Source organism: Camelus bactrianus, chromosome 13 (genome assembly GCF_048773025.1).
Source record: "Camelus bactrianus isolate YW-2024 breed Bactrian camel chromosome 13, ASM4877302v1, whole genome shotgun sequence".
NCBI classification, from domain to species: Eukaryota; Metazoa; Chordata; class Mammalia; order Artiodactyla; family Camelidae; genus Camelus; species Camelus bactrianus.
Genome location: NC_133551.1, coordinates 40,975,039 through 40,990,223, shown reverse-complemented (window position 1 = coordinate 40,990,223; position 15,185 = coordinate 40,975,039). Strand labels below are relative to the sequence as shown.

General features: G+C 42.7%; 1 pseudogene; it reads right to left on the bottom strand.

Moving 5' to 3' along the window:
• Positions 1-11,346: 11,346 nt before the first annotated feature.
• LOC123615894 (solute carrier family 25 member 3 pseudogene) lies at positions 11,347-14,337 on the bottom strand (annotated as a pseudogene).
• Positions 14,338-15,185: the final 848 nt, after the last annotated feature.

Below are 15,185 nucleotides of genomic sequence, written 5' to 3'. Positions count from 1 at the left end.
CAATTACCAGAGTGACAGGCTTCTGGTTTTCATTCCTTAATACAGCAAATGTTGATAAAGTGCCACCATGTACCAGATTCCAAGGATGCCAATTTTTAAAAATAATAGAAAACCCTTAATGTCAAAATCTATTGCTATACGTGTTACAATCACTCACTGATAAGACAAAATTCTTTTAAAAATTAGGAACATTAGATTTGTAAAGGTTAATATGTTTTTTTATTCATATCCTAGAACAGACCCTCATAAGGACAAACTGATTTTAAGAGTATAGTAAATGTGGAGGAATTCATCGTGTAGAATTAATCCTGGCTTTTGACGTCCTGGTGCATTTCCAATGTGGGCCACATACTCTTTGAAACCGGGGCTAAATAAGGGAGGGGTCCTGCACAGACAGATGGGGGTAAGGAGCTGGGTGAGAGCCTGGATAGACACGGTGGGCAAGGGAGCAGGTAGGCCTGGAAGCAAAACAAAATACAGGAAGGAGAGCAGGTTAGAGGTGCAGAACGGGTGAGCCAGCCAATATGACAGGGTCCTCTCAGGTGACGTTTACACATAGCTTTCCAGAGCCTCTATGGACAGTGACTGACTTCTGTCCAAACTCCCACAGTGAGGCTTGACTCAGAGTTCTGTGGCTTCCCAGCTGCATGACTTCATCATCTTAGTTTCTCGTGCTTCAATTTCTCATTTGTAAAATGGAGCCCTTTCTTGTGGGCCTGTTGTGAGGACGCAGTGAGTTAATCCATCTCAAGGGCCTGATACTGTGCTCAGAAAGTGTTAGCTATTATTATTCAGAGGAGTGAGTGGGTATTGTTCATTGTTTGAGTACCTGACATCCAAATCTCTTTCTCTTGTGTGGGTCCTTGTAGGGGGCAGGGCTTACCCTGAACAAAGGAGGCAGAAGGTGGGCCTGGTGGCAGCCAAATGCATGCCCCCTCCTGGGATTTCAGTCCTGAGGGAGTCAGACAAAGGTTCAGACCATTTGCAGAGCTGGCGGCCATGAAGAAGGGGTGGCTGGGCCACCATGATGGGTAAGTTGGAACGACCTAGGCTGTCCAGCCTCCCTTGCTCCTGCCAACACTGCTCTTGCAATAAATTCCTTTTCTGCTGGGTTAGCCTGAGGTTGTCCTATGGTTTGCAGCAAGAACTCTGTGAGGAGCCATGCTCAGGGGTGTTGTCAAATACCACTGGCCCCCGAGACTGGGGGAGGGAGCACTGCCTTCTGGAAACCACACAGACCACGGAGAGAAGATAGCCCTAAAATCCACCAAGAACCCAGGATGACCTCAGAGCTGCCCATCAAGACCCCAGGACAGAAATCCTGAGGAGGGAGATCTTGGCAGAGTGCCCCAAAGGGCCGGAAGCATCATGGCAGAAGCCTCAGGAAGGCATGACTAGGAGAAACCTCTGAACTTGGAAACGGCAGGGGGCTGGGAAGCCTCGGGGGAGGGGAATGGGGAGATGAGCAAACATTTACTTGGGACCTAAACCGTGGCTTTTTGGTCTCTAATCCTTTATTACTGTTTTTCTGCCAACTGCTTCCTTGCAGGGAGCATGAGAGTTTTCTGCAAGTGGGGCAAGGGTATGTTTATCAGCTTGTTACAAATTACATGGTAAACACCATCCCCCTGGTTGAGGCAGTTACTGAGTCTCTTTGTTAGATTAATAAGATTACAACAATCTGGGCAGACTTTCAAGTGTTTATTTTCCAACCTTACTTCAGAGGGTGGTAGTAACATAGTACCGGGCCTTTCTGGATTCTGCGCAATTCTGTTCTAAGCGTTTCTCTCCACATATGGAGAGGAGGTCATTAATCCTCAACCTCTGACAATTTATAGTCAGTATCCTACAGCCCGTTTTGTGATCAACAAGTTAATGTTTATTTTAACACCTCCATGGTTGTCACCTTTCTCCCACAGATTTAAAGGTCAGAATGACTTTACTTCAGTTTGTAACTATATGCATTTCAGCAAAATTGACTTAAGGTCGAATTCTGTAACACAGCCCTATTTCCCTGTTGACTTGTATTGTTACATTATGGATGTGGCAGCTCCTTGGCAAAAACACGCCCCCTCTACCCTCAGTGCCATGGGGGAGGGTTCTGGGGGACGTGGGGGCACAGCGGGGTTCGGGGCTGGGGTGGCTCTCCTTGCAGCACTTTGGAACGTCCCATCACCTCTTGCCCTCCAGACTTGCGTGCTGCAAGGACTGTAGGGGAAGAAGGGGTGACCAAAAGCCATCTCTGCCTTCAAGGCGGTTCCCCGACACCCTAAGCAGTCTCATGCCCCCGGCCCAGGCACAGGGCTGCTCTTCACGAACTCGCCCTTAAGCCCTCAGCCTTCCCAGATTCCATGTTCATATTGTCTCAGGGCTCCCCGCCTGGTTTTAGACATGACTGCTTTCTTCCATAAGGTTTGTGCTCTTTCGGGACATTTCAAATGTCATCTTTATACCCTTCATGCTGAGCTTATGATGTACCAATTATTGGGAATTTAGTAAATGTTAAATGAGCAAATGGATGAATGAGTGGGAAAAAAATGAGTGAGTACGTTAATGGAGATACAAATAGTAATTAGATTTATCTAAAGGAATTTCATACTCATCAGCTTATATGATCCTCAAGGCAAATTACAAAGGTAGTTAACTATTGTTTGAATTTCATAAAGAAGTTAAATTGTAACAATAATAATAACTCTAATGCCTGAGGACTGACTGTGTGTCAGGCACTCAAAAAACATGCTCTGTTAATCCTGAAACAACTGTGTAAAGTGAACAGTCATCTTTTACAGTTGGGGAAACTGAGTCTCAGAAACTTGTCCAAAGCCAGAGCCAGGATTGGAGCCCACATCTTGGGACTCCAAAACCTGTTTAATTTCTACTGGCAGAGGGTGAAGCCGATTCAGCCAGACAGAGGGAGTGTGAGCTGACTCTTGAAGGACTGAAGTGAAGATCAGTGAGGGATGGACACCCTGGTCAGGAGGACTGACATGGGCCAAGGATCAGTACCAGTGGCCAGGAAGGACCGAGCTATAACAGGCCTCAGGTGCTCTGGGGTAAGGTGCTTGGCTTTATTTTGTTCTCAGTGGTACCCATGTGGGTGGGCTGAATACTGCAGGGCCTGTGAAGTATTCTTCAGCGTTAGTGGAGGAAGAAACTGGAGACAACAAGACCAGTTACAGGCTATGGCAATAATTTGGATAAGCCATAAGGTGACTTTGCATGCACGGGTAGTGGAGTAGAAATACAAAGCGAGGAACAGATATGTGAGATGTTGAAAATATTTTCCATACCTCTCCCCTTCTCTGTTCTTAAGCAAAGAAATTTCTCCGATGAGAGACCCCCCCCCCATCTGTTGCTGGTTCAGGCCTCTGTGCCTTTGTACTTACTATTCCCTCCGCCTCAGTGCTTCCCCCCGACACACGCACACCTCCACCCACCTGCAGAACACCTATCAGCTTTCAAAACCTTGCTCAGATAGAAATCCTCCAAAAAGTGTTTCCTCACACCGCAAGAGTGATGGAGTTAACGATCCCATCTTTGTGCCACCTTTATACCTTGCACATCATTCTGTTGGGGAATCAATGCCAATGCAGTTTGTTTCCACATCTGCCTCTTTCGACAGACAGTGAACTCAATGGTTGGGACTATTCTCATCTTTGTGTTCCTGTGTGTAGGGCAATGCCTGACGCACGCTAAGCACGATGTTGAATGAATGAATGAACGCACACACACCTGAACGCATGAATGAGTAAACGAGTGAGTGAAGACGTTATTCTCCCCTTCTCTTCCAGCCATTAGTGATGTCCAAAAGAAGTAAGCTACACCTGTCATTCTTTCTCAGATGAGGTATTTTGTTTTAAAAAATGCTTTTCATTTAAGCTTTGTTTTTGTAAAATTAATGAGTGTCTCATTCAGCAAGTTTGAAACACCCAAAACAAGCAAAAAATGGTTGGGGGAAAGAGAAGGAAAGAAGAGGAGAGAAGGGAAGCCTGGTGGGGCCGCTGGCCTGCAGTTGCTGTTTCCCCTGCGCAACCAGACCTGGGGGCGGTCCTCTGTTACAAATGACCTCAGACAAAGGTTTCATTTCACTTCCTTCCATTAGCTCACAAGAGGAGCCAATAGCAAAAGACTTTGAAAATGGTGAGGCACGCCAGGAGAGAGACGTATTATTATTCTGCCTGGGTAGTCAAATACGGCCTTGGGAATAGAGTGCTAGCTTTCCACGCTCACCCAAAGAAAAAGATGACTTTAATGTTAAATGTATTCCTTTCACTTACTAAGACACATATTAATTAGGGAGAAGACATTTTACAAAATATAAACTTAAATCTGTTAATAAGCACAGATCTTCACAGAAAAGTAGGAAGTACGTGGAGACTAGCACCTACCCTCAGACGGGAAGCCATCTGTGACTTTAGAACAAGCATTTTTACTAACTGGAGGTGGTACACTGTTGTGAAATGCTAAACTAATACCACTAAACGTTATTATGGCTTCAAAAAGTAGTCACAAGCTTCAATAAGCACACTTTTATCTCAAGAACGCACAATCTAAAGCCAAAATAGTTCGGTTTAATGTGCTCACCCCTATACATTGTTAGAAAGAGCAGTAGGAAGAGAAATCTGAAATTTGCCTGCTAATTCATTTGATGGCAGCCAACGTCTCCTATCTTCCTTGGCAAGAAGGCCATTTTTCTATGCTGTATTTTGCACACAGAAATCTGCATAAAGTGATTTGCATACCAAAAACACACTTGTAAAAGAAACTGTTTGCCTAGAAGCCAGGGAGGGATGGGGTTGCCACCGTTGGCTTCTGTACACACCACACCCCCAGGCTATTGGCTTTTCGTTTCCCTACACACTGCATTTCCCACAAAGGGCTATGTACTTGATGATGCATTAAAAATTAAAGCAAATCTATCCTGTCTATAACCAAGAACAACCATAACAACAGTATAACACAACACAGGCTAAATCTTTCCATGCTAATAGCCTTCAACTTTTTACTAAGGGGCTGGTAATAATAAGTGCTATAATCTATTGAGTTTTTATTTTACACCATATGTTTCACATGAATTATTGCTAGTTCTCACAGTCATCAAAGGTAGGTGCTGTGGTTCCTTGTTTTTCATATGAGGAAACTGAGGCTTGGGGAGGTAAGGTCACTTGTCAAAGCCATGAAAAGACGTTGGTGAAGCCAGGTTTGGAAGCCTGGTCTCATTGCTCAGCCCTTTCCTGCCACCGCCAGCCCCCACTGCCTGCCTCCCCCTAGTTTTGTCACAGACCATGGTTCCACTTCTGAGGGCCGAGTCTACCAGTCTAGGGTGGTGAGGAGTCATGCTGGGAGAGGTATACCACTTCGGTTTCCTGCCATTTTTCTGACTGGAGCCTGGAAGCAGGACAGCCAGTCTCAAGGCTCAGAGAAGGTGCTCAGTAAACTAGCTCAGTGACAGACACGGGGTGGGGGGAATGGGCAATGGCCTGTGATTCAGGGGTCTGTGGGGAGAGAGGCAGATTGGTCACTGCACAAAGAAGGTACATGGTTGTTGAGATGCAGTGGAACCCCCCCGCTCGGTGCCCGTGCGCCATCACCAATTCAGTGCCAGCCCAGCTGTATTCCTACAGACACAGACTGGTTTTGTGTGTGCTTAATTATCATGCTACTTACAGAGAATTTATCAGCAGCAAATCAGATGCTTAGTACATTTCTTAAGGAAAAAAAATTGGTAGTGGCTCTGAAATTTGCTCATCTGATGAAGCCTCTGGATTCTTCCAGTATGCAGCATTTGAAAGAAATCGGCCATTTTTGGAAAGTCAATGCGGGGAAAGTGCATAATAAAAAGACTGAGGATGACTACAAAAAAGGTTTATAAATATTTACCTTCTTTTAAGATGTCGCTTTGTGTGTTTTTATTTTTATTTTTCCACACCTGGTTTCTCTTTTTCAGGGCATGATAGCAAAATTTAGATCTAATCATATCCCATCATCCATGGATTGCCACTGTGCAGATTCCTGGCTTTGAGACTTCATTATGGATTAGTCACTGTTGGAAAGCAGTTTTCCTGACACTTTCAGGAATAAATTCCTTGTGATATGATCTATAGTACCTCTGCCTCATAGCAAGTTCCAGGTTCAAGCAAGTAATGTGACAACAAACTGCTCTGGAGGCAGACAAATGTGGTTTGAACCCTGGCTTTTTGTCTCTATGGTTTTACCTTACTGACTCAATCTCTCTGAGCCTCAGTTTCCTTGTTTGTTTAAAAGGGAAAAGAATATAAGGGTAGACCCTGGTCGCCTACCCAACAGCCATTTACCTCTTCTTCCTTGCTAACATTGACAACAAAAAATCTTGGTTTTGTTTGGGTCCCCATGTGCCTAATCCCTGCAGATGTGTCACATCGATCTAAAGCCCCCAGTCCTTTGTCAGTGATTGGTTTATGGGGGCTACAGGAGAACATGTGACCTAATTCTTGCCTTTGAGGCCAAAGGGGAAATCTGCCCCAAGCTTCTGAGAAAGATTTACCTCCCTGATAAGAGAGACACTGAAGAAAAAGCCCACCTGCCTTTTGCCTGCCTTGCTTCCTGATCTGGATACTGTTGCTGAGACGTGATGTTTGGTGTTGTGGCAGCCATCTCTTGAACATGAGGGGAGACATCACAGACACCCTACAGATGGCAGAGCGGAAGGACCGAAAGAACCTAGGTCTTTGGGGACAACACCTATCCATTGAACCAACCTTGGTCCACCTGTCTCCAGATCTCTTGTTAAAAATCAATGCCTTTATGGTTTAACCTGTTGTGTATTAGGGTTTATGTTGCTTGCAGCCAAAACATATACAAGTAACTTATACAAGTAACAAACTCACAAGATGGTTGTAAATAAACGATACCTTGTATATAATGTATTTGCCACAATACTTGGCACCATAAATGGTTGCTATAAATATTAGTAACAACATTTGTCAGACAAAGGTAATGATCTAAAAAGAGCAAAAGTTTCAAAACACAATACAGACAAATAAGATGAATGATACTGATTTAGCACAACAAAAATGCTTTATATTCTTGGTAAGGGAGACATTAAGGTATAAGACAATGATTACAGGGACAAATCCTCATATCTGGGAGTAAGATGTAACTACAGCCAGAAAGCGAATGCTATTAGAGATGAAAGGACTGTGGTTTTTGCCAGGTTTCCATCCACCCTCTTAAAAATGGACAATCGTCCTGTCAGCAGCTCTGATTCATGTCGGGAGAATAACAATTACGTGTATGTGAATTACCAGCCTCTCAAGGGGGCAGAGTTCTTTCAACCCACAAAAGCTCTTTTCAGAATACCTAATTTTACTAATATTTTCTGAAAACATGTTCTGTTTCTTTATGGCAGGAAAGATAGGCTGATATGCATATATTTAAAATATAATAATTTAGAAATACCATTTCCTTAGAAATAGCCTATCATTATGGAGTACTGTGTTAACTCACAGGACTACGTATAATTTAGATATGAAATCACCAACTTTTCAAGCAACCTACTAGAACACAATGTAATAAATCAGTAAAATAATATGTGAAAGTACCTGGCCTACAGAGGTAATGTCATATAGATATGCCATAAATAATCTTGGAGTAAAACAGATTTTTTTCCTTCACTCTATGTTTTGGCAAAGAGGCAGATGACAAGATTTCAAACTAACACTGAGGATTAAATACACACTGATAGTTACATCCATATCCATTTATGTCTTGGGTCTGTGTACATCCATCCAAAAGCCCTATACTTTCTACTGGTGTTCGATAAGCACTGATTTTCATTACTGATGGCCCAGGAGGCCTTACAAACCCCTACATTATTAATCATATTCAGCATATTTTAAAAGAGAAATTAATCAAGAATTGTAAACAAAAGGGGATTTTTAAATTCCTGAATGGTTTGGTTAACTGGGATTTTCCTGGATACTATAAACACACCTGCTTTTCTCAAAATCCATCTGCTCCTTTTCTTACGATAGAGGGCAAAATTGTTGGTGGCTCAACTCCTCACATTGTGAAGTGATTTTCCAAAATTAATGATCTCCTTATCATTAGAGATTAAGATATTCATTCCTTAGAGGCAATTTCCAGCCTTTACAACATGGTGGATTTTTTTTCCCTATTCATTTGTAAGAATTTACCATGACAACGTCACAGTCAGCAGTTTACTTTTGCAGCTGTAGTCTTAACTTGATTGAGGAAGACAGAGGTGAGGGCTGTACCTTAGGGAAGAAATAGATATTTAAGGTGCATTTTACAGTCTTATAATATTTTTATAACAGCTTTATTGAGATATAATTCACATACCATGAAATTCACCCTTTAAAAGTGTGTAATTCAGTGGTTTTTGCTGCATTCACAAAATTGTGCAACTATCACCACTAATTCCACAACATTTTCATCACACCAAAAAGAAACCCTGTGCCCATTAGTAGCCACTCTCCATTCCTCCCTTCCGTCTCTCAACCCCTACCCTAGCTCCTGGCAACCACTAATCTACTTTCTATGGGTTTGACCACTCTGGACATTTCATATAAATGGAATCATACGACATGTGGCTATGTCTGGCTTCTTTCACTTAGCATAATGATTTCAAGGTTCATCCATGTTGTAGCATGTATTCTATTCCTCCATTTCTTAAATGGCAAATGATACTTTAATCCTTTTTTTAAATGATGAAAACATTCCATTCTATGGGCTATACATTTTTTATTCATTCATCAGTTGATGGGCATTTGGGTTGTTTCCACTTTTGGGCTGTTACGAATAAAGTATCTAATGATAGCTTTTTTTTTTAGATGAAATTCATTTAACACACAATTAGCCATTTAAAAGTATAAAATTAAGTGGCATTTAGTGTATTCACAATGTTCAACCACCACCTCTCTCTGCTTTCAGAACGTTTTCATCACCAGGAAAAAATACTCCATATTCATTAAATAAGCGCTTCCCAGTCCCTTCACCCCAACCCCAGGTCATCACTGATCTGCTTTCTGTTGCTATAAATTTGCCTATTTTTGATATATGATATAAAAGGAATCATACAATATGTGACAGTTTGTGTCTGACTGCTTTCACTTAGCATAATGTTTCTGACGTTCATCCAAGTTGTAACATGTATCAGTACTTCATTCCTTTTTATGGTTGAATAGTATTCCATTGTATGTATAGAGCACAATCTGTTTATCCATTCATCTGTTGATGGACATTTGGGTTGTTTCCACCTTTTGGCTTCTCACGGTATTTTAACATCCCACTTGTCATCATCCTGTCCAGGCTACCATTCTCTCACCAGGATTACAGCAACATTTAAACTAACCTCTCCCCTTCCACTCCATTTCTTCCCACACAGCAGCTTGAAGGTCATTTTATGCTTAGTCCTTCACGGGTTTTCCAATGTCTCTAAGAACACTCTAAGTTCGAATCTTCAAGAACTACAGAGCCTGCAGTGACTGTCTTCCTAAATAGTTTTCCTATTACATTTCATACCACTCTGTGCAGCTGAAGGGCACCAGCCAAAGTGAACTTCTCTAATTCCTCAAAACCGTGATGAGTCTTTCTCTTTCTTCAGGGCAGGTGCACATACCGTGCCCACTGCCATGTTTCTTCTTCTCTTTGCAACTCTAACTCCTACATATCCTCTGGGTATCATCTCAAATGTCACTTCGATGTACAATCTTACAACACACTCTACTTCTTTGCAGCATTGGCATAATTGTAAATTATTTTTCCTATTAGGTTGTAAGCTCCACAAGGGCAGGGATCATGTATTATGCTCCTCATGAAAACCCTTCTGCTTAGCACAATGTTTGGCACATGGTAGATGTTGATCAATAGTGTTACAGCCTGGGACATGAGCATAATTACCAAACTGCCTCTAAACTTGTGGATACTCTATCACTGAAGGTCTCAAAATATGTTAACTAAAATGGATACCCACAAAAACAAATTTTACATATAATTACATTGTTAGTACCCTCTCTATTCACCTCCCACCCAAATAGCAATCAGGAAAATAAGACAAAGCTTTCCAAATAATACTGAAATTTAAATTTCCTTTCAAACAGTTGTTTATGATTAAAAAATAACTGATCTTTAAGACCACATAAAACAAGCATGCTACAATTGAATGGTTGCCTATCAAAATGTGATCTTCTGACTTCAGTGATAATGCTTGCCTTTGAAAGGATCAAAAGAAAAACTTTTTAAAGACACACTTGCATAGCAAGGAAAAATGCATAACATTAATACTTTGATTCTTTCCAATCTTTACCAGTGTGGTTTAACACGTAAATATGGCCTTTGTTTTTCAAGATCTTACCTACTCTCTTTATTCACTTCTCAAAGGACAGATCAATAGATGAGATTACAGCTCCCTATCATGAAATTAATATCATACACTTGAAAAAGCTACTTTTAATCACCACCTGGGGGGAATGATAAAGAGCCTAAGCCGGTTTTTTTAGCTGTAGGAACTAAAGATTAGAGGGAAAAATTAGAGAATGTGATAGAATAAATTCTCCTGTTAAAACTGCAGTACCACATATTTTTTTAAAAATTAAAAACATAAATGTTTTTATGATCATCAGTCCCTTCAAGTTAGGACAGAGGAAATGACTTGGTGCAGGAAATGATTTAAATATTAAAATTAAATGTATTTAAGTATTTTGCAGTTTGATTACTTCTAAGTAATTAGGCCATAGGTTTTTCACAACTGAGACACATTACAAACTTTCCACTAGTGCAAAATTAGGAGTTTTATAGTATATACAAGTAGAAGATTTTAAAAATATATTTTTGAAGTACTATAAAGAGCAATTTATGAAAAGGATACTCATTGGTTATGTCAAGGTACTGAGCTAGAGTAGTGAAAATGTGGGCTCTGATTCAGACTGTATCATTCATTAGCTTTATGAGCAAGTCACCTAGCTTCTGAGTCTTGTTTCTTTACATAGAAAATGGACTAATTCAAGGATTGAGATTATGTGAAAACGAATATAAATGTCTAACAATACCAGATACACTGTGGCTTTTCTAACAGACATGCACAATTTCAGAGGGCTAATTACAGATGAGGTGAAACACTGACCAGAAGTTTAAATTGTTCCAAAGGAAGAGTAACTAGAAAAAAATGCCTAATGACTTTGGACTCATATCATCTTTCTTAAATTACATTTTATTCTTCATTGGTAGCTACCAAGGCCTATTTATTCAGACATTTGTAAACTATCACAAACAAAATAAGGCGAATAGAAATCTAGGGACTGAATACAAAAACTGCTGACCCAAACAAAGCAAATCAATCCTCTCGACCATGCCCATGGCAGTCAGATTCATGCCAAACAGTTCTCCTTAGATTATCCTTGTCTAAACATTGTATATTACAGGAATTATCTGGTGTCATCAACAGATCATGAAATACCACAGACCAGAACAAGGGGTCTCTTACTATCTTGAAACTCCATAGATTTTGCAGCAATTCCTTAAATTATCGTAGAAAATAATTTACTTAATAAATTGTTGACCAAAGAAATTTCCTACACACATTTTATAAGACAACACTAATCAGAAGTTTATTTTTATTAAAATTTTGCAAAAACGGGGCAGGGGGAAGGTATAGCTCAGTGGTCAATTGAATGCTTAGCATGCACAAGGTCCTGGGCTCAATCCCCAGTGCCTCCATTGAAAAAAAACCTAATTACCTCCCTCCCCCAAAAAAATTTTGCAAAAAATAACCTGCACAATTTAGTGCCTCAAAATTTATCATCTGCCTTCCTTGAGAACTTTTCTTTTCAACAAATCTGGACACTAACTGCCTAAGAAAATTCAAACTGCCTTAAAAATACATAATCATCCTTTCTCTGTATCCTCCCTAACAAAAGAGAGGCACTAAATATAATTTCATTGCATCTCATTCACAAGTTCTGACTTTTTTTCCAAGCTCTTTTATTATCCAATCAAGACAGTTCAAACATACATGGACACTTTAAAACTTTTGTTAACCACTAAACATTTTACTATTACATAGTTAAAACATTAATATATTCTGAGTTTGTGACTTTTAATACAAGTTGTTAAGGCAATCATGTAACATTTTGGTAAACCATATCAAATATCATATTGAAGTTTACTTCTTATTCACATTCTACAAACATCTCTAATTCACAGAATTTCACTAATTTTAGAGTTTCCCGAATTAGAGATGTGAAGGCTACAGAAAACTGAAAAAGTGCCTTATAACCTCAATATATTTTATGAACCTCAAGCATTGTAAAGATTACTGAAAAATCTACCAAATGAAATGAATGGCATTTGTTACATTAAAACTGAAATTTACCTTCCAAAGTCACCAAAACCATTCCTTAATATCCAACCAAAAATTGTTGTAATTTGTAGGGTGGTGTGTGTGTGTGTGTGTGTGTGTGTGTGCATGCGCGCGCTAAATGTCAGGGTGGTATAATCTTCTTTGGATGTATGGCTGTTAAAAGCTGAGTTGTACAAAAGAAATCTTTAGAGAACAGAGGCTTTTCTTTACATATTTATTCCCAGAGCCTGCCCTTCATCTCATTTTGGTTTTCCACACTGATCCAATTGTAGCACTTCCTGGAGCGAGCTATGTTCTAATCAGCAACATCAGGAAGAGAATCGGACAAAGCCAAATGAGAAAATGCAGATCTCATGTCATGCTCTTTGAAAACAGTGAAAGCTTTCTCAGCTATCAGGCAATATTAAGTCACAATTTAACTTTTAATAATTTTTACCTGTAATGGCCATGAACAGGAAATATGGAATGAGTCCTTCATCTATTCAAAGGTGCACGATTTCTATTGAGATGAGCAGCATGTAGCAGAATTCTACTTTGTTCTCTGTCCTATATAGTTGCACTGACCTTAAAACCTCATTAGAAGGCTATTCAGTAGTGATGCTTGGGTATCTCCATGGAATGGTGAATCAAAGGACATACAACCTAGAGGCACTAAATCACCTAACATTACTTCCTGTTAAGAATTTTTTCCTTAAAATTGTTGAAAAGCTACTGAGTTAAAGCAACCATGCTGACTCCCCAAAGATAACGTCTCAAACCCCGAAATGAAACAGTTGCAATCCTCTTGAATTGCCAAAAAGAAAAAAAAAATCAATCACTTAAAGACAACTCGGACCGCATGTTAAGTCACCTCTCCAAAAACATTAACATCCTACATATTAGTTTTGTCCGAATCGCCCACCGGATCGAAATACTGGCAAGGGTGGCTGCAGGAGTCGTCCCATCCATACCTACTTCCTTTTCTTTAGGGATTCGGGAGCTTGAGGGACCGGAGGGCGAGGCAGCTTGAAATAGACCTTGACCGAGTCATAGATGAACCACTGCAGCGCAGTCAGGGTGCCAATCATGATGATGCGGGCGAACAGGCCCTTCCACACACCCCCGAACCCCAGTTTGTGGAGAACCGCGAAGGCTGTGCTGCCCTTCTCCTTGTTTAAAACGGACACGACGGAATCGGCGGGGTGGGACACGACGGCGCAGAAGACGCCAGCGATGTAGCCGGCCACGAAGGTCACAGCCAGCTGCTGGGCTTTGGTGCACTGGCTCTGGGGCTTGGGCACGACGTACTTGTAGAGCGCCTCGACGGTACGCTCAAAGCAGGCGAACTTCATCATGGTGTAGGGGATCTGCCTCATCCAGAGCGGCGCCACGCCTTTGTAGATGGCCCACAGGCCCTCTTCGCCGTACATTCTGGGGGCTGCGGCCCGGAGAGTGCGGGCGTAGCCCCGCTGCGTCTGAATGCGAACCTTCACCGCTTCCATCGGCGCCAGGGTCACGTCGGCGAAGAACTCGGCGCTGGCCGAGGCCGCCAGGTACAGGCTGGTTCTCCACTCGTAGGCCTTCTCCTGGCCCAGGAGCTGCGCATAGCGGATCTTGAAGACCTCGTAGAGGCCGAACTTGAAGAGGCCTTGCAGGGAGTAGCCCAGGAAGGTCGGGGCCCAGCCTCGGGCCAGGCCGCGCAGCCCATCGTCCCGCACCGTCACGCCGAAGCCGCTCAGGATGCCCCTGTACTTGCCGGGATCCACCTGCATGCGGCACTTGACCAGGTCCAGGGGCACGACGGCCGTGTGCGTCACCCCGCAGCTCAGCATCCCGCCCAGGCCGCACAGCAGCAGGTACTTCGTGGAGCCGTACTCATAGCCGGCTTCCTCCGTGGCCGCCGCCGCCCAGGGCCTGCCCTTGAGTAGGCCCGCGCTTCTCGCCTGCAGGGCTCGGTAACCGCCAGCGTCACACATGGCCAACACTTTCCCCAGCCGGAGCTCTTCCCTCCCTCAGCTGACGTGGAGCAGCGCGCATGTGTCTGAGCTTCCAGCGCGAGCCTGCCAACCAAACGGTCCGGGTGAGGGACGGGACCCGCCGGTGCCCCACAATGCTCTACTGGCGCCTGCGCAGCCGCTACCTGCGGGGCTGCTATGGGGTCGCCACCGGGCTCTTAAAGTTTAAGTCGGAGAACCGCCCCGCCCCTCACCTCCAGGACCGCTCTTCGCCCCGCCCTCACGCCTTCGGGCGAATGGGCTTCTGGTGCCCGCAGGAACCCCGCCCCTCAGCCTTCCCCAGCCAATGGTCAGTGGTCCTTAGCTCTCACCTTGGTAAATCTTCCCGTGCTCAAAGCGGCTTGTGTCCAGTTCAGTGGCTTAGTTCTCTACAAAGATGCTAAAAAAATAAATCAGCAAGTACAAACATGAGTAAACACATGAATAGGCAAGTAAATAGATAAGGAGGTGAGTGAGAAGACGGAGAGTCGCCATGCACCGTTGCCTTCCTGAAAGGCCTTTCCTTAGTCTTCACTAAACCGTGCCCACTTATGGTAACGGTCAGTCATCTCCATGGCCACAGAGTGTTCTATGGAGGCAATGGGCAGAGAGAACCAAGAACCTAGCATTGGAGGCCCAGCCTCTCAGCTTCCAGCCTTAACATTCTTATCTGGCAGATTGGGAGGGTATCTCCCCCAATACCCACACTCCACTCGTTTCCCTCCAGGAGTTGTGAGGGCTTAGGAATCATGGAGGTACTCACTAAATTGAGAGAAGGGTGCTGATTATTTTCATTCAGTAGGTGTTTTTTCATTGACTACTGAATTCCTGTCATGATTTTGGAGATTAGGAAA